Source organism: Diplotaxodon limnothrissa, linkage group LG3, assembly GCF_057381915.1.
Source record: "Diplotaxodon limnothrissa isolate DT_005_m linkage group LG3, D_limnothrissa_male_GT1.1, whole genome shotgun sequence".
NCBI lineage: Eukaryota > Metazoa > Chordata > Actinopteri > Cichliformes > Cichlidae > Diplotaxodon > Diplotaxodon limnothrissa.
Genome location: NC_140598.1, coordinates 61102000 through 61122111, shown reverse-complemented (window position 1 = coordinate 61122111; position 20112 = coordinate 61102000). Strand labels below are relative to the sequence as shown.

Below are 20112 nucleotides of genomic sequence, written 5' to 3'. Positions count from 1 at the left end.
TTTAAGGTAATGACTTCCAGTTGTTTCAGTCAGGAGAGGGCTCTGTCACTACAACTAGAGAAACCCCAAATCCATAAAACACACACAGGCACACAGAGAGCGTGTGAGTGACTGGCACAGGTGTGTGTGCATCTAAAGCACAACTCTTTGGCCCGTGGTTGATTTTATTGCTGCTTTATAAAGGTCAACGGTGGAACTGTGCGTATGTTTACAGCATCTCTTGCATAATGTGCATGGATGGTTGTAGACTGTTAAACTGTGCTAGCTCAGTAATAATGGGCCCTGCACTTCTTTATAGGTCATGATACAATGGGAGGGATCACAGAGAGGCTAAGCAACACCAAAGAATGAGTTTTACAATAAACAGCAGTCAGCTGCATGTTGTACCAAGTACATCTAATGATAAGCAAGTATTTGTTCCTTCTGCTGTATTGCTTGTATTGCTTGTTAGCATCTTATGTGATGACGTTGTGTGCACTCTGAGGCGTATCCTGCTGTTGCACTGTGAATAGCAGCAGCTACTACATGGCTGGAATGTAAACTGCACACACACAGAAGGAATCTATAATGCAACTGCATAAACACACAAACGCACAGCAGCTGGGCCAGTGCCGCGTGCATTTACTGCACCCTGTAATTGCATGCGACAGGATGCTCTTTGAAGGTTCCTGCTCTCGGGCTGTCCTCTTTGTGTTTTCACCGTATTTGTTTATCTGCGGCGCTTCGCACCAAGCGATGTAGTCCTGCGCAGCTTCTCATTACGCGTTTGCGTGAATTTGCTTGTATACTCACGTCTGCCTCTCGGCTTTGGGGAACGCATGAGAGCGCCAGTCCTTGGAGCCGCACTCGAGAGCGGTGGCCCAGAGTCAGAAAAAGGGGGTTTGCGTGCAGGATATGTGTTTAACTTCTGCTGCTAATGATGCAAGAACGGAATGCAGTGTTTAGTCCCGCACCGGTTTCGCTGTTTGATTAATGAGTCGAGGTTTGTCATACTACATCAGATTTTTACTGCATAACGCGCTAACTCAAAGCTTGTATAACCTTAAATGAGCTACTTGTGCATTCAGTGCAAGGAAGAGAGGCACGGGGGTTCCATTACACTCATTATCTCTCTTCATCACATTCGTGAGCGGTGGCTTTGCAGACGGGGTGTTGGTTTTAACTGGTATTTGTAGTACTAGCATCGTGTGACACTTGAATGTCTCTTTCATTACGGGAAGATTTTGCCATAATTGGAGTCTTTAATTGGAATATTACAAGCGTGCGTAAAAATCACGCCTGTAAAACGTGCATGTGCACATGAACAGTAGCACCGGTGACCCCACAGTGACCTCGATTGATCCAGCTGATTGAAAGTAATGCATTAACCTGATTATGTCTCTAAGCAGTCAGAGGACCATTATTAGGAGAAGGAAGTTGAAGATCTGTGTGTGTGTGCGACTGGAGGCTCTGGCAGGTATAATTACCTGTTGGTAAGGAAGGCTGAGTTCAGCTTTCTTTTTCTTTCCTATTACCTTCCCTGTCATTCCTCCTTCTATTCTTTTGCTTCTTTTAAATCCTTCCACTACTTTTTCCTCTTCTTCTAATTTATCCTCCTGAAATTTTTTTTTAAAACAAACTCTGGGTCCAGTTGTTCCCCCGAACAGCCTTTCTCTCACCGCTCTTTCTCTCTCACACATGTGCGGCGTCGCCTGTCTCTTTAACCTAGTTCCACACTGAACCCTGACCTCCTCCCACTTGTGTAACGTCTGTGATAACTGTGCTTTTGTGTGCCCCGCAATGTTTCTCGCTCCACTTCTTCTCAATGCGTGATTCAAAAGTCACAGCTGAGCATGCTGGAGTCACTCTTTTTTGTTTTTCTGGTAAGATTTAGCTTTCGTGTTTGTAACTTCATTAGCCTCATTCTGCATGTGTGATTGACTTTCTTTGTTTTAACTGTTCTGCAGACTTGTGTGTGAAATCAAAACTGTGGTCTGTCGCTCAGTGTTTATGAGGAGATCTGTGTCTCTGCGTGAGTGTGTCTGGAGGGCAGCGGGTACGCTGTGACCTTTATGGGTCTGTGTGTGTGTGTGTTTGCCCCCAGACTAGTAATATGATCTGCCTTGAAGTCTGGTCCTTCCTCCTTCCTTGCTCTGTCTGCACCCTCCCTCACCTCCCTCCAATATCTTTTCTGTCCATTCACAGCCTTTTCCCATCTTTCATTAATCCTCCCCTCGCCTTTCCTTCATCTCAACCCTAACCTTGTAAATCTTTAGTAATTTAAAACCCTAAAACCCAATCGTCTACACCCCATCCGCTTGCATTTTGGCAGTTTTCTATCAGTCTCTCACACACACTGTGATCAGATGGCTTTGATTGCAGAGATCAGAGGAGAGAGAAGGAGGTAGCTGTGTGCGCGCGTTTGGACATTATAATTGATTTTCTCTGTTGTTCTCTTTTGTTCGACTGGTGTTAGATGCATGACAGTAAGCTGCACATTTGCCTGCACTGTACTGCAGCGATACCATATAGTGTGGATTGTCTGCGTGTGGGTTGGGTGGGGCAGGGTGATGGAGGAGGTCATGAGACAGGCTGAGTCTGTCCCACAGGATTTCTATCAGGGATGTATAGAATTACATGCTTCACTGTGTGTGCTTGGGCTTCTCTCTGCATGTTTTTCCTCTCTGTGCCGAAGGTAGCAGAGCTGCAAATAGGAAATAAAAACCTGTGACCTTAAATGCATTCAGATGTATAGAAAATCCTCAGGTCATAAGTTCAAGTGGCTTTGGGAGTTCAGAATCCTTTAATAAGAGATGGCTAACAAATTAAAAACTCCTACACTCATCCGCTGATGGGCATAGGCCGACGTGTAGGTGGCTTTAATATACTGTGCTTCCCTTCTTACGCAGAGTTTGAGGCTAAACAAGTCCTCCGCCCTCCCGCTGCCTGCCAAATATTCTCCCACAAATTGTTTCTGTCTGCTCTCTTCAGTTTCGGGCTCAGGCGACTCTTCCAATCAAATTCCTGCTTTTAACGCTTCCTGGGTGCAGCAGTGTGGTGTTTGAGCGGTGGTGTCCACTGCATGTGTCCTGTGCTCTGTGGCCATATGGTAGCTACATTAGCCCACAGTGTAAACACAGCTGGCTGCCTCCTGTGGCTGCTCGGGTGAACAGCAGTCTGCCTGCAGATATGGAAAGCTCTAATAGGAGGATCACATACACAGCTGCTGTATTAATATGGCTATGGGCCACACTTGGATTCATGGCTGTATTTGTGAGGTAGATTAGCGTTGCTATTGCCGCCTGATATCTATTATTGACATTCAGCTAGTCATCAAAAGTCGCTACTCAGGTTTCAGGTTGATGAGTGAAATACTGTGGAGTGTTTTTCCAAATATTCAAAACTGCATGGACTGAAAAATATCTTTAAATTATAAGTCACAGATGGTGGATTCTGTAACTTAGTGCGCTCTATTTCTGGGTTTCTTTTAACAAAGGGTAACATATATATGGCAGTCTGAGTAAGAGGCACAAAGGGAGAGATAAGAAAGAAAAGAGCTGGGGACTGAACACTGCACATCATAAATAAAATGTCAGAAACACTAGTGCATGCTAGCCATTGCTCAGGGTAGCGTGAAATCTGCTCTCGCCCCCTCCTTTCTTATCTTCCCTCACTATCGCACTCCCTCTCTCACTCTTTGTGCATATGTGTGTGCATGTAATTGAGGTGTGTGACCTTGCTGTAGGCCTGGCAGGTGTACGGCAAGGGAAGAGACAAATAAGGAAGGGAGGGGGGGTGCAGGGTGAAGGGATGGATGGAAAACTGTGCCACTGTGCCTGCCCGCTTGTGCATAAATGCATGTGTTTGGCATATATGTTGTGTAGTGGAAAGAAAAGGCAGTAATTGTGTGTTTGTGTGGGTGGAAACACACATTCTTCAGCTGTAAGGTCCTTTGCATGCGACTTGGAAATGAGTTCATGTGCACGGGGGTGTGGGCGCATGTTATTGTGCAGACGAGACGGCATATATAATTCTCTATAGGTTGCAGTCTGTGCTTTGCATTGAGGTGGCTGCATTTTTTAAGCATCCCTGTCAAATTGGAATATGTCACTATAATTAGTCTAAAATAAGTAGGCAAATGGAGGAGATGATTGACAGCTTTTGTTTTTCAGAATTTATATTACTATCATTAAGACTACATTTCCTATACACCCAGTCGCTTCCTGCCACAAAGATGTGGATGAATGTTGTTTATTCTGACATCCTGTCTCTCCCTGTTGAAAGTGAACACTATGGTTTTTTTACCATCATTAATACACTTTCCTCTCACTCTCTCACCTGGTGACACACATTATGAAAAATGTCACAGTAATGTTAGTGTTAACCATCCTCATAACACAAACCTAAACATAATTTGATTATTTTAGAGCCTGTTGGCCAAATTTCATATTAATAAAGAAAAGAAATTATTTAAAAAGTTGGCAACTCGGTTTAAAAAAATCCTTTCATGGTTTGTGTTCGGTGCTTTCAGATATGTTCTTCCCTTGTTGTTGGGCAGCGTAAAGGCATGCGCATGTGATGACATGTATGACAGACGGTGCTTTACATTAACATTCACACTTGGAGTCCCACATGTCAGACGACTGGATGGAGTCTTCCTTTCTGACATGCAGCAGAGAAGCAGGAAATACTTCCTGTCGGCCACGTTTTCACTCGTGGAACTGAGTGGAGCGCGCACGACTCGGGACACGCGACAACCACTCACTAGCTGTAAACTATTACCAGCACCGTCGTATCTAAAACAATATTGTGCTAAATAGCTCTCATTCTCATGCGCACCTACGTTGTGTAACGCCTGTGTTTGAAAATGACCAGCGGCTGGCAGAACCTCGCCCCGACGTCTCGGCTTCACAGTTGCAGCAGTGACAGGTGCTTCAAATTTCGTGTAAAACGTTAATTCCGAGCTCTCATACTCAAACATTATAGGCTCTGATTATTTGGTGCTTCTGCCTTTTTTTCTTGTTGTTATGGTTTTCATCTTTATACGATACCTGCCATCATCTTCTCCTCACCGTCGAGTGGAAACAGTACAGTGGCACTGAGCTCTCACAGATACTCATCGCCTCTTCTTCTTCCTCCCCTCCTCTCTCGCTCAGTACCCTCCTCCCCCCACCCACTGCTCTCTGCACAGTAGCTCAGTGCATCTGTGTCATGTCACTGGGTTCTAGCGTCCCAGAGTAACCCCCCTCACCCCCACCCTCCCGTACCAGTGCAGTCTCTCTCACTGTCCCCCTCTCTCTCTCTCTCTCTCTCTCTCTCTGTCCTTGTGTGGCTCAGAGTGTCATCCCTGATCTCTTCATCTTCTCTCTCCCTCCAGCCTCACTCCTCGCCTCTCTGCTTTTTCCTAAAGAAGTCTCCTCCTCTCTCTGTCATCCTCTCTTTCTCTATATTTAATGTGTGTCACTCTTTTAATCTCTTCCTCTCCCCTTAGCCTGTCATGCAGCACAAACATAGAGAGCACACACACCACTGCTCCCTCTCTCTGTCCTTCTCTCTTGCTCATGAAGCATACACAAACATAAAACTGTCTCGGTGCATACATTAATAGATCCAAGCTCCTTAGCTGACTGCTGCATGCATAATCTATCGGCTCATACAGATTGTGAACAGTGCACTTGTGAAGCTGTGCGTGTGGGGGTGTTTGAGGCCCTAGGCTCCTCCCTCCAGAGAGAGCGAGGGAGGGAGCGAGACAGGTGTGGACCAGATTGAGTTCCGCCTCATTTCCTCTGCCCTGTGCAGCTGGTCAAGGACACACATTTAGACGCGCAGACGCTTTCGCACAAGCGCGCGTTCGTTATAAGAACAGGGGACACGCACGCTGCGCGCTACTTCGAGAAAAGATGGAGAAGGCTCAGCCGCAGAGTTAGCCTGAGCGAAGCGTGCGCGCTGGGAGTGTTCACGAGGCCATCTGCACTTGAATTCCTGTGGAAGAGGATTACAGCAATGATTACAGCCCGACTGGTCGAGCATTTCCATGGTGACACTGACAGCCCATTGCAAAGTCACTCAAGTCCTTTCCCCTGCATTTCATATTCACAGTGTACCTATGCAGTGCTACACCAACCATTATTTATAGCTGTCTTTGGTTATTTATGGCGACGTGACAGTGCTCGATGGCAGTCCCTTTATCATGCTAGTGTTAACAGTGGAGGGACATTATGATGGTGACGCTCTGATGAAAATGCACGCTTAACAACACTCATCGCTGACTTCAGCAGGTCTGATCCCAGTGCACAGCTTTATGGGACTCGGGAGAGATGATCATTTGGCATTAAAAAAAATGATCCCGCTCCAACATCATTCCCAAATGTCATTTTTTACTTTTACTTCAGGCAGTTAGCCGATGTGTTTTAAGTGCTGCTGACTAAGATTCAGCTCCTACATTAACAATATTACAAAACATCAGTGCTAAAGAGTGTGAAGGATATCCAAGTGAATTGCTTTTTTTGATAGATTCAAATAGTTCAAACAAAAAGTTCAAGTTTCTGGAAGCTCCTCAGCTAATCGCTGACCTGACTGCAGTGGCAATGACTGCTATTCCAAGGCTTCAGGAGCAGGCGGTGTAGCAAATATCTGGGTCATTGTTTGCAAATGCAGAGCATTTTTAAAAAGCTGATAAAAATGTAGTTTATTATCTGATGTTTTCCTAAAGGACCGTTTACCTGCATGCAAAGAAAACCTGCTTAAACGTGATTGTTCAGTAGGCTGCAAAAAGAAAACAGAACACTAACGGTACCAAAAACCTTGTCCCTTGTCTATCCAGATATCTATTATTCTTTGTCTTTACTACGTTGGGGATATTACACAGTGATGTGTGACAGGTAAACCTGAAAAGGACGACCACTTAGGTGCACATGCACCTTTTGTCTGTGGCGTCTGTATTTGTATTTAGTATTTAGTATTTATTTATTTATTGTCATTGTCAAGAACAATGAAATTGCGTTTGGGGCTTCCATACAACCCAAAAAAAAGAAGAAAATAATAAATACCCCTTAAAACCCAAGTGTACATATTTAACCCAGTGTGACTCCAATGCAATAAGACAATCCTTAGCAATAATGTTCGTAGAAATTCAGACAAAGACCTGAGAAACATGACAAAATACAACAATGCAACCCATTCAATATTATTGTACTGTGAGATATGATATCAGATATGATAGTTATCTATTTAAGAAAGAGGGGGGGGGGGGGGGGGGGCAGGAGGGGGAAGAGAATAAAGATATGATGCACCAATGCAGACCAGTTCATTGCTATTAAGAAGTTGGATATGGTTATTGTCCGTGAGAGGGGGGCAGAGAGTTCAGGAGCCTCACAGCCTGTGGATACAGGCTGTTGGCCAGTCTGGATGTTCTGGCCTGTATAGACCTGTACCTTCTCCCTGAGGGCAGCAGATGGAAAAGGTGGCGCGCAGGGTGATGTTGGTCCCGCAGGATACTGTGCACCCTCCTCAGACAGCGAGTGGGGAAGATATTACTGATCTCTGGCAGACTTGTTCCAATAATTCTGCCAGCTTCTTTCACCACCCGCTGGAGTGCTTGCTGATCGGCCTTGGTGCAGCTGGGGAACCACACTAGAAATCCATACGTCAGAACGCTGCTGATGGCACAGTTGTAGAAGTTCAACATCAGAGATCTGGGAATGTGTGCGCTCCGCAGTCTCCTCAGGTAGTAGAGGCGCTGTTGGGCCTTCCGTACAACTGAGGTGATATGGTTGCCCCAGGACAGGTCCTCGGTCACAGTTACCCCCAAGAATTTAAAACTGCTCACCCTCTCCACCGCCTCACTGCCAATGAAGAGAGGCAGATGGTTGTTATGACCCCTCTTCCGGAAATCTACAATGATCTCCTTGGTCTTTTTGGTGTTTAAGACCAAGTTATTGTCGTGGCACCATGACTCTAGTTGTTGCACCTCTGTCCTATAGTTTGTCTCATCATTGTTGGATATAAGTCCGAGCACTGTAGTGTCATCTGCAAACTTAACAATGAGATTGGACGCGCAGGAGGAAATACAGTCATGGGTGAAGAGAGTGTATAGCAGAGGGCTCAGAACACACCCCTGAGGGGCACCGGTGTTGACCACAAGGGTGGAAGAGGTGTTCTTACCCACTCTGACACTCTGTCTACGGTTAGTGAGGAAGTCCACAATCCAGTTGCACAGAGAGGAGTTAAGTCCCAGTTGGTGGAGTTTGGGACGGAGTTTGTATGGCCGGATGGTATTAAAAGCCGAGCTGTAGTCTACAAAGAGGAGCCGTGCATAGGTGTTCCTGTGTTCCAAGTGCTTCAGTAATGTGTGCAGCACTGTGGCGATCGCATCCTCGGTTGACCGGTTCTCCCTGTATGCAAACTGGTGCGAGTCCAGGGATGGTGGAAAAGCAGCTCTGATGTAGAAAAGCAGCTTTGAAGATCTTTTGTGTGACATTTCTTGGTGACTACAGATGAAATTCTGTGTGTGTGTGTGTGTGTGTGTGTGTGTCTGTCTGTGTGTCTGCATGTGTGCGCCTGCCTGCTGTGGCGCCTGACCAAGACAGGAAGCAAGGGGTCACTGTGTCTGGAGGAAAGCCAAGCAAGCCTCTGTCCCATTTCAATACCCAGACACTGATAATTTGCCTTTAAGAATGCAGCCTTTAAAAGGAGACAAAGAGGAGCGGGAGTTCTGGCGTATAACTTATCGGGATGTATGTTTACATGCTGGATAAAGGAGCTGACTGCTTGTCATATTGCAACTACAATATTGAGAGATTTGTGTGTGTGCGTCTCTGTTTGTGTGTGTAGGTGAGTGTGTGTGTGTGTGGTCCTGTGAAGATTGCACAAGCCACCATGTGGGGATCACATGTGCCGCAGTTGGATAAAGAAGTCTTTGTGAGCAGAAGCATTGCTGATGTCAGACACATTCACTCATGTGCACACACTGACCTTATATACATGCAGTATACATAGTAACTAGGGGTGCAACGATATTCGTATCGATATTGAACCGTTCGATACAGTGCTTTCGGTTCGGTACGCATATGTGTCGAACAATACAAAATTTGTAATTTATTTTATCAACTTTCCTTCTGACGATGCTGTCTGTGTTGAGCGCTCAGTGAATCTGCGTTCGACTGCTCCGCCTAGGGTCGACAGTGCAGCCTAGGCAGAGTAGTCGAACGCAGATTCACTGAGCGCTCAACACAGACAGCATCGTCAGAAGGAAGAGCGCAGGGAAAGCTAGCGAGACAGAAGTTAAGCTCCCCTTACAACATGGACCTCCCCCATGGACCACCCTCATTCAGATCTGGCCTTTGGAATTATTTTGGTTTTCATGTGACGTATGACCCTGAAGGTAAGCGAGTCATGGACTAAAGTAAAACAGTATGTTGGATGTGCCATGCAATGCTCAATTACATGGGTGGGAACTAGTGTGTTAGCGCAGTTAGCTTGTTAACATGTTGGCCATCTAGCCCCATGCACGGGGCGATCGGCGGTAGCTCGTTAACGGAGATTTGCCGTGCTGTGGCGTTAAGGTCATTTCAACGAGATTAACCTGAAAGCACTAGTGGGAACACGACGAATATGACTGCACATTTACGCCGACATCATCCTAGTGCAAAGACAAGTGGAAGCAGAAAAAAAACAAGCAAGCATGCTACTAACTTTAGCCGAGTCATTTAGACAGCTGTTTAATATGCTGCTGAGAATATAGCCCAGAAGAAGCAGATAGTATAGCTTTTATTTTGGAAAGAGACATTTCTCTGTAATAAACTCTCTTTTCCAAAGATGAGTGATTCCTCAATCAGATACAGGGCTTGCAATATCGCTAGCCCGACGTCCCGGAGCTAGCGATTTTTTTTCAGTCGGGGTACCAAAATCTATCTCTTCCCTGCCCGTCGGGCTATTGTAGGAAGGAAAAATATATGTCAATGCTTTTGCATTCTTTCGGAAATGTAGCTGGGTAATTATGTCATTGGCATCGGTGATCCACTGTCAATATGTGACATATTGAAATTGCGTTTGAATTTGCGCTTGTTTTTTTGCTTTCACTTTGCAATCGCACGAACTGTGTATAGAGAGCGACAGCACTGATCTGTGAGTGATGATAATTTGTGCACCAATTCCTCTGACATCATCTTATTAATCGTTAGCTTACTATGCAAACATGACAAGTGAAATCTCCCGCAGCTTAAACATGTGAGAGGTTGATCGCGCAGAGAATCGCTGAGCTTATGTGAGTGTGTGTGTAAAAGCAGCAGGATATATATTTTAGTTCTGCTGAGCCAAATAAGACAGGTCAGGGTGAAGAAGTGACAGCCAAAGAAAAGCTTACCACAAAACGGAGAAGTTATGACAAATCAGACTATAAGGCAAAAAGAAAGTGCAGCTTTATGGTTTCATGGACAAAATAATTTCTGTGGCTGCAATATGACGAGCTAAATAACCAGGGCTGCACATAAGTGGTCCGCAGGTGCGTATTCGCTGTCAAAATAAAAAACACGCACAAGGGTTAGGGTTAAATTTAAAAACTGTACTTTTGAGTTAAAATATATATTTATAATTTTAATAAATGACAAATTAAAAAGGCATGAACATTTTTTTGTATCGAAAAAATATCGAACCGTGACACCAAAGTATCGAACCGAACCGAACCGTGAATTTTGTGTATCGTTGCACCCCTAATAGTAACCTATGCAAACACACTCTCCTGCTCCTTCATATTATTTACCATTCCTGCCTTTCAGTCTACTCCTAAAACTACACAGTTTGGCTGGTTGCAAATTTTTTTTATTGCATTGCTATGAAATCATAATGGTTGAGAGCGAACACACGCACAGTGGCGTGTTTATAAAGACCTGAGTCAGTCTTTTTGGTATGTGACGGTTAACTTAAATGTTATTGAGCAACTGGATAGTACAGTTTAGCACCTCTGCTCAAGTATGTGGGCTTGGCAGGGCTTGCCTGACAGCTCTCCAGCTTTGCCTCAAACCTATATTAAAACAGCTCAGGAGAGCATAAGAGTGCGTCCAGAGCTTACGACCTTATAGTCACATACATCATCCATGTAATCGAAGTAACATAAATGTCATAATCTGATTGGGTGTCGCATGCTTTCCAGTTTGTGCTGCTGTTCACTGCAGTGTACCAGCTACACCTCCGTCCTTTAGACACTTTAAATGGACTTGAAGCCTGTTTAACAGGAATGACTATTTGTCCTTGGTGCCTGCAGCTGTTGATAGAAATTGCCCATCTTGTAACACACACAGAGGTGTCGTTGTCATAACTAATTTGAATCATTTACCACTTTCATCAAAGACATCCTTTTCTTTTCTTCTCCTTCTGCAGTTTTTTATTTTGTTGGGACGCCACGGGCCACATTTCTCAGACGGTGTGTTTCTCAGTTTGAAGCGAGTTTAAACACGCCGTCTGCCTGCTCCTCTCCATTTTAGTACTGTTGTTGTTGTTGAGCTACCAGAAGTGTGTCAGTATGCACACTTAGGTATTCAGAGGCTGCAGGTGCATTGCCAAACACAGTGAAACGGTGGAATGTCGTAATGTTCAGTGATCGGCACAACCAACCTCTTCATCCCTGTGATGACCCTGTTTAGTGAGAGCTGTAGAGTATAGCCTGTGCGCACAACCTGTGAATTACAGAGGTGGTTTGTAGGCAGCTGACTAGAGAACAGTTTCAAAACACACAGGAAAGTAATGATTAGTATAAAGTTTGATGAACTGATGCAACCTTGAATAGCTGTGAATGTAACAGTTAGTTTTATTAAATCTCCACATTTAATGTCCTTTTATCCTTATTACGCCCCTCTGTAGCCCCTAATCTCTTTGCAGTGGCAGCGCAAGAGTGTTCAGCTGTTGTTAATTCACCACACCTGGTGGGAAGGCACACTAGTCTATGTCTTAGTGGTAGCATTATTATGTAATTTCAAATAAAACCGCTTCTTTGTGACATTCTGGTGTTAGTCTCCATATTTATGTTGCAGCTTTGAGCCGGGTTGTAACATAAATGGGGGCTCATCCGGGATTTGGACCTCTTGCACTGTACTTCTCTTAGTTTTTACTATTCTTTTAGGTTTGGGAGATCAAGGACTAGGTTTGTCGTAACAATCCTTTTTTCCCAGTTGCAGCAGTAGGCAACCCACTAATTTCTTACTCCTGCTTAGCCCCAAACATCTCAAGGGCGGGTGTTTATTTTCGGATCTTTGTGTCCGCCCTTATGTACGTGGGATTCTGAGTTTTTCTTTTTTTTCCGAGATAAAGTTGACGAGTCAGGTTTTCAGGGCTTATCAGCAAAGCTGTGTTTTATTTTGAAGGACTGACGTCATAAGACTGTGCCGGCGTCAGAGTTTGCACTTTGAATGCCGTCTACAGCTGTGAGGGACACGCTCTGCTTGGCTGCTCTGGTGTGGTTTGCTTGTGTGTGTGTGTGAAAGAGAGGGAGAGAAGAAAAAGAAGGACAGTGAGGGTTAAAAAAAAGGCCCAGTGTTAAAAGGGTTATATTCATCAAACACCAATTTGCACATGCTTGCTCAAACTGCTCACAAAAACACAGACTCACACACACACACGTAATTGCACTCTTCACAGGTCTTAATTTTGGCAGCAGCCACAGTCAGGCTGCCTTCATTAGCGTCTGTCTAGACACAATTTATTACCAACTGTTCACTCTTGTTCTTTCGCCTTCTCTCCGCGTTTGTCTCGCTGCTGCTGGATATTCAGACGGTCTCCGGGTGTGTGTCTGCGAGTGTGGTGAGGCTCTAGTCGGTGAATCTGTCTGTCACCCCTTCTTCATGTGGGTGTCATTTTCCTGCTTTGTCCCCAAAGAGGAAGTCAGACTGTCTGCCTTGTCTGTCACTTCTATCCACCCGTGTGGGAGTCAGAGTGGGTGTGATGGTTTGTGAGCCAGGCTCGGTTTTTGACCATGACCTTTTACTAAAGCCGTATGGTAGAAGTTCACCGAGCCAAACATCCCCAACCGCAGCCAACCTGACACTCCTCCTCACTCTCTGTGGCTCTGCCAGCTCTGGCCTCGCAAACAGGCAAATGAAACAGAAAACAGACTTTATGGCTCTGTCGTCTATGCACACAGAAAGCCGGTTCATTGGCTAGAACAGGTCTCTCCACACCAACTCAGTACAGAAGACTGAGTCTGAAAGTTTTGACCTACCAACTGAATCAGAAAAAAACCCCCACTGTGATGTATGTTCCTCACTGTAGCTTGTTAACCAGGCAGTGTGAACAATACAACTCCACTGCAAATTATCCTTATCTACCCGTATCCTGATCCTCACGCACGCACACTCAGGATGTGGTGTGACAACATTCCTGGAGATATGAAGTTGTTCACAGAACAATATGTTCTTGCTTATGATTAGCTCTTTGATGTGTGTGTGCCCCAATCAGGGCTGACTTTATAGGATTTGCCCACATGCTGGTGGCTTTGCTAAAGGTCATTTTAAGGATATGACTTTCTTTTTTGAAACGCACAACAACGAGAAGCACAGCGAGCAAATGGCTGTAGAGAGATGCACAGCAGACAGGCAATCTAGACGGAAAGACACTGGTGAAGATAACCCTGTCATTTAGCACCACTCCTGCAGCAACCTGCTGTTTTATATGTGTGTGTGTGTGTGTGTGTGTGTGTGTGGGTATGGGTATGAAGCTTGCTGCCCTAACTTGAAAAGACCTCTGATTCACGGGTGACTAAGTACTGGAGCAACTCCAGCAAGGCTACTATACTCACGCCATACAGGCTCGCACATGCTGAGGGTTGTGTGTGTGTGTGTGTGTTTGGCAGTAGGTGAATGTGCTAGTGTGGTTAATGTGATTATGCTGTGTGCAAAGTCGATAGGTACTGCATCAAGTAGGAAGAAATGCAGGTATCAGCTTGTGCACACACGTGGATTTGCAGGAACTGGACAAGTGTGTGGTTACTTTATTGCACTTAATTGCTGTATATGGATAGAAATGTGTGTGTATGTGGGTGTGTGGACATCGTAAACATACTGTATGTGTGTGTTTTGCAGGTGGAACACTTAGATGTGGAGCCTTTGAACCTGATGTTTCTAAGACGAGAGCTCTTTAGACAGTTTTTAGAAAGGTGCCGTTTACTCAGTGACCTAATGATCTCATTGGTTTTCCACCATCTGACCTCATGTTTTGATTGGACCATTTTTGTAGCATCTATATTTCACGTCAGAACTGTTCGGATGCTTGCTCATATTCTGGAGCTGGTCACCTAAAATAATAAAAATGCTAAATGCCTTATTAACGTATTCAGCAAATTTGGCTTTTTGCTATTTCATCTTTTCACTGCACCATTAGCAACATGCTAACAGCACAGTGCTGTGTTGGTGTTGAGGCCAGACACTAACCTCTCTCTCTACCTATGCCTGTCAAACCAGCCCTGCTTCATTTCCTTTCTCACCTGTCTTTGTTTTTTTCCTTCTATTTTCTCTTGTCATGACTAGAGGCCATTTACTCGATCTCCTGCCACCCTCCCGTGCCCATCTGCGTCTTCATTTCTGCTGCTCTCCGCCTCTGAGCAAAGTCTGTTGCTTCACCCCTCTGTCTCTCTTCTCTGTGCTGGTTAATGTCAAAGGAAGATACTCCCACTGGTTAACCTTTACAGACAAAAGATAAGCATCGCTTTCTAGCCCGCTCTATCTCTCACTCTATCTCTTGCAACTTGGCCTGTTTTCTTTCACTTTGTGTCAGACTTAATCTGTCATCGTTTAAATTTAAATATGTTGATTAAATGTGCGGTTTACTCCTTTTTGTTATTTTGTCTTGCCTCCTTCCTGTCTTTAATCATCTCTTTCATCTTCCCCCTCACATGTAATATCAGTACAAAATCAAATGATTATATGAAAGGTTGTGACATTTTTTGTATATGTCATGAAAGACAGTCTATTCTTGCAACTATTCAGCCTGCAAGTCAAGCAGGCTTGTGTGGTTTTTTTAAGGTGGCACTACTAAAAAAAAAAACTAAATTGTTGCTGATCTACCTACATATACACACACACACACACACACACACACACACACACACACACACACACACACACAGAGCTGTTCCACCTTTACACTGGAGCCAGCTGTGGCTCCTGAGGGGAGTTCGCCCTTTGACCTTGAGTTCAAAGGTTTGGGGGCCTTAGCCACCAGCCTCTGCAAGATCAGGCTGAGCCAGCTGTTTTTTGCTGCATATTCACACAGCTGTGACAAACACACACACACATATACAAGCTGCTCTAGGCAATGTATACTACGTTGGTTCAGCGTGGACGTGCTCAGCAGGGAAACATATGGAAGCTGAAATGTGTGGGCGTGTTATGTGTTGCAGCCCTGCAGGTAGAATATCAGAGTGTGAGGAAGAACGATTGCAAAGGTGGAGAAAGAAAGTGAGATTTATTGGACTGTAAGTTTTTTGCACACATTGATCAACAAGACAGTGGAAAAATGCATATCCATACACATGTGTGGTCCTTACTGAAGGAAAGAGGATGCAGTGTTTTTTGTCTGGAAGTCAAAGGTCAAATGTTAAGGAGAAAAAAGGGTGGGGGCGAGAGCAGGCAAGGTAAGATATGAGTAAGAGGACTAGTGAGGCGCAGACATTTAGCTCGCAACCATCGTCGACAGCCATTTGTTAAAAGAGGGGGTATTTAGTCCGTTTTGTGGATCTGAGTATACAAAAAAGACAGAATGTGTGTGCGTTGTGTACAGTCATGCCTGTTTAGTGTTTGAGCACATTGCAGGTGCTCTGTGTTCTCAGGGTGTATGTGGAGGTGTGTGTGTGTGTGTGTGTGTGTGTGTGTGCTGGGGGTGGGGAGGTGAACCAGAGTGCCACCTGTTCTCAGTCATGTGGCCCAGCAGTGACACTGTGAATCACTGAACAGGCGGCACATGAGGAACACACACACAGATGGCCACAGCGCTGGTCCCGGCCCTGCTGTGCATTTTGGCTGACACTCTCACACTGTGGTTTATCAGCCGCAGAATGACACATCGACACGATGACCACAGAACATTCAGCAAACGTCACGCGTGCATAATTAAGACAGGTGCAGAGAATAAAGAGTGAGCCCTGTGAGTTTGCCTTTAGCAGGAGAACAGTTTTCATTTTTCCAGTTCTTCAGCTAAAGAGCTGATGAAATGATGACCGCTGATTCAACTCACACTGGAATGTCACATGTGCTTAACCTAGTTTTGACAGTAGGTGAAAATAGAATCACATTGCTGCTCTCGGGGGGGGGAGACTAAATTCATTTTGGGAGTAAAGTCTTAAAATGACAGTGATTTATTTATTTATTTGTCAAAATTCTCTTTTGAGCAAATGAAGTGTCCAGCTCCATATTCCTGATAACATTATTAATGTTGACACCAGACTGACTCGTGGTCCCCCCGTTGTGGTTTCAGGAGCTGAGAGGTGTCATGGTGTCCGGTGGATGCTAAAAAAGAGGGACTACATCACCTCTGATCTCAAGGTAGGACTCTTTAAACATATACTTTCTTCTCTGATCCACAGTTTCTAACTTGGTGCCAGTTTTCACATAACCAAGCAGTACTAAGTACAGTACTGTGCAAAAGTCTTGAGCCACCCCGCATTTCTTCATACTTTGCTTCCTAGGAGCCAGGCTCTGTTTTCATTTCTGAAGTGGTCTTGTGCAATAGCTTTCCATGCTTTCCGAAGATCATTCAGTTTATATATATATATATATACACATATATTTGTAAGCCACTTAACACTAAACTATGAATCATTTAAGAAAATAAAAAGAAAATAAAAATGCACCTTTTCTTTCGTTGACTTTCCAAAAAAAGTGAAACATAAGATAAAAATTATATTTCTGCACCAACAAGGTGATATTGAAACAGCTATTAGCCAAAAACTGGGGATATATCAACTTGATGTGCAGTGTTTTTTTTGAAAAATTTGAGGAAATTGGACAAGCAGGGGACAAACGGACAGGCAGTGGCAGGGCCTAAAACAGCATCTTAAAGTCATGCCTTTAAGAAACAAAGACAAATCCTGACAAGAGGACCTCAGAGATGCATGTGGCCCTTCATTTGATCCATCTAATGTTCACTGAAGCCTCATCAGAAATGGTGTCAGGGGAAAAGTGGCTGCCAAGAAGCCATTCTTTGTGACCATGGACAAAGGAAGAGAAACAGGAAGAAAGGGCTGAGTTATGCAAAATTACGCAAAAACTGGATTGAAAAGTGGCAACAGGTCTTATGAACTGAAGAATCCAAGTTTGGCCAGAGAAGCGATATGACACTGAGTGCAGACAGCCATCTGTAAAACTCGGTGGAGGCTCTGTCGTGTTTTGGATTTGCATTTCAGCCTGCGGTGTTGGGGATCTTGTCAAAATCGATGGAATTATAAACACAGAAAAGAACCATCAGATTTTGATCCACCATCCAAAGCAATATGAAAACTGTGTGACTGAAAAGGGCTTCATTTCTCAGCATGACAGTGATCCCCAAAACACTCCCAATGCAGTAAAAGTATACCTGACGTTTTTAGAAGCAGTGTGGGATCATCTCGACAGAGAACAGAACAAAATCAGAATCACTTTTATTGCCAAGTTTTAAATAAATATAAAGAAATGAAGCGTTGCTCAAGACTTTTTCACAATGTTGTAAAATATACTACAGCTGTCCTTCATAAACTATACTCTGCTTTGTGACCTCAGCATTTAACTGACTTTACCCAGTTATGTAACAGATAAAGGCTATAAAAAATTAGGGTAAGTAGGTGAGGCAGGTAGAGGAGTAGGTCGATGTGTGAAAAGAGTGAGTAAGAGAGCAGTAGGAGTGCACATTAGACACACACACACACACAATCATTAATTATGAAGGAGGTGAGTTGCAAAGTCACGGGTGTCAGTGGATTACTCCTCTTTTATGATTTCTCATACACGCAAACACCTTTTTATGCTTTTGAACTTTGTGTGTGCCGTAAGTGCTGAACGTGCATGTTCTGTAAAAGTTGCTGACTCAGCCATTCAGCTCATATCAAAACCACATTAGAGAGCGAGAGATCAACGATTTCGTTTTTCATTCTGTTAGCAATCAGCGAGGAAGCTGTGATTAGCAAAATTCTCCGTATCTCACTGACAGTTTCATTTACCGAAAACTTTTCCCAACCTCCAAAGCAGTTTGGGTTATGATGTAAATGTCGTATTGCTTTACGCTATGTAACCTTCAACAAAACCTCCCCGGTTACCCCGTGTTGTAATCACATTATAATGTCACTGCTGCTGCTGCACGCTCATTTTTACACCACTGGATGGTTGCTGTCTGGTTAAACTCAATGTTGTAGTGCAGTGTGTGAGTTTTAGCAGCAAACATCAAAGCAAAGTTATCTGCAGGGACATGTGGCTTAGCCTTAGTCTCCATGATAGGAAATTGACTAGTTGGGACAATCTGCTGAAAATGTATTCCTTTACATGCGCTCCTAACTTTGTAAGCTCCTTTACTTTTCACCGAGTATAACTTTGGGGGGAGGGTGAGTATATTAAGCACGACTGGAGTTCTTAGCTTATCATAGCACCACAGTTGGGATTAGCTGGTTGTTTGGGGAACTAAGGGAAAAGCCGGGGCTCCCTATCAGTCGCTCTCTCCTCGAGTAAAGGCCCTAATTATCAGGGCTGCAGCGCTCCATTCAGCCAGCTATGTGGGTGTGCTTAGGCAGTCTCTCAGTCTGACTGCCTGTGTGGCTCTCTGTCTCCTCGCAGTGTGAGTGTGCGTGGAGGTGATTATTATAGTGTCTGTGGGTCTCTCGCTGTACCCAAAAGCTGACTCACGTTATGCCACATGTACACACGGACATACGCGCGCACAGTCCCACACACAATCCTATATATCAGAGGCTGAAAAGTACCGTCTGTACCAGGGACACAGTCTCCTACACCCAGGCTCACACACCCTCACACACAGACACATAACTTCACTTGCTACTCTCAAACTTTCTTTCTAGACCCCGTCACTGTTATAAGCTGTTTATTTTTCAAACATGCTTGCATGCGTGTGGCTGGCATGACAGGAATTTGGGGTCTCACACCCATAAAGTAGGTGCTGTATATATTTGGAGTGTGAGAACTGCTCCGTCCCCATCCCTGATCTCTTTAATTACACACACAAAGTCTCACACATGCACACATGCCTGCATTTCTTCCACACACATAAACACATGATTGTTAGCCTTGTACCAGAGCTGCAAAAACAGTGCTTTGCTTTTTTTTTCTTTATTGTCCCCTCCTACCACACACACACACACACACACACACACACACACACACACACACATGCACATTCGGGACCCTGGGACAAGCTGTAATTCCTCAGCTTCACTTGTTGTGGGAGAAGAAGTATGGGAATTCAGCTCATATATATTTAATCTTTTCAAACTCTTATTATATGGGTGCATGTATGAGAGGAGCAGCTGGGGGAAACTGTGTTTGTGCAGGGGCAGTGTGTGTGGCACACTAAAGTCCCACCCGTGCCCACATCAATCAGCAGTCCTCTTCCTGTTCACTTTTGCAGGATGATGTTCTCTCACCGCACTCTTTGGTGTGCACTCACTCGAAACAACACTTTAGACAGTAAACACACTGTAATAGAATAGAGTACTGTACTAATCTCACACTAGGAGCAATATGAGAAAGCAGACTCACCAGTCCAAAAAAACACAACAAAAACCCCCAACAGCACAATATTTCCTTAAAGAGGAATGGCTGGGGTTTATATGGTGCTTCTAGTCTTACTGACCATTCAGAGTGCTTTATCTAGCACACATCCATGGCCAACAGACTCCACACAGAGAGGGTTTGAACCAGGAACCTTCTTTCTGTAAGGCAACATTGGCCACTCTGTGGCTGGACTTAAAGAGACATCCCTGTTGAGCTAAATAAATAGCATTTAGTCAACTTTAACCACTGTAATTGTGAACAGATAATGTATAATTCAGTACTCTGTGGTGGATCATTTACAACTGGAGCAGTACAAGCCTTAGTAGCATCCAAAAGACATGCTAAAATGTGTTTCATCACATCAGATGTATAATTAATATGTAATTGGACATTATTG

The 20112-nt window shown here is 44.3% G+C and overlaps 1 protein-coding gene across 3 annotated transcripts in view; it reads left to right on the top strand.

Annotated features, from left to right (window-relative positions):
• The window catches only part of kdm6ba (lysine (K)-specific demethylase 6B, a), a 107115-nt gene that overhangs the window by 62244 nt on the left and 24759 nt on the right, over positions 1 to 20112 (top strand). For 2 of the 3 annotated variants that reach the window (XM_085349682.1, XM_085349681.1), the window contains one exon: positions 16438 to 16505. The gene's annotated coding sequence lies outside the window, so the exon portion shown is untranslated. Of the gene's footprint in view, positions 1 to 1801; positions 1863 to 16437; positions 16506 to 20112 lie in introns of those variants that run through there. The other variant, XM_085349680.1, reaches the window with a different exon arrangement.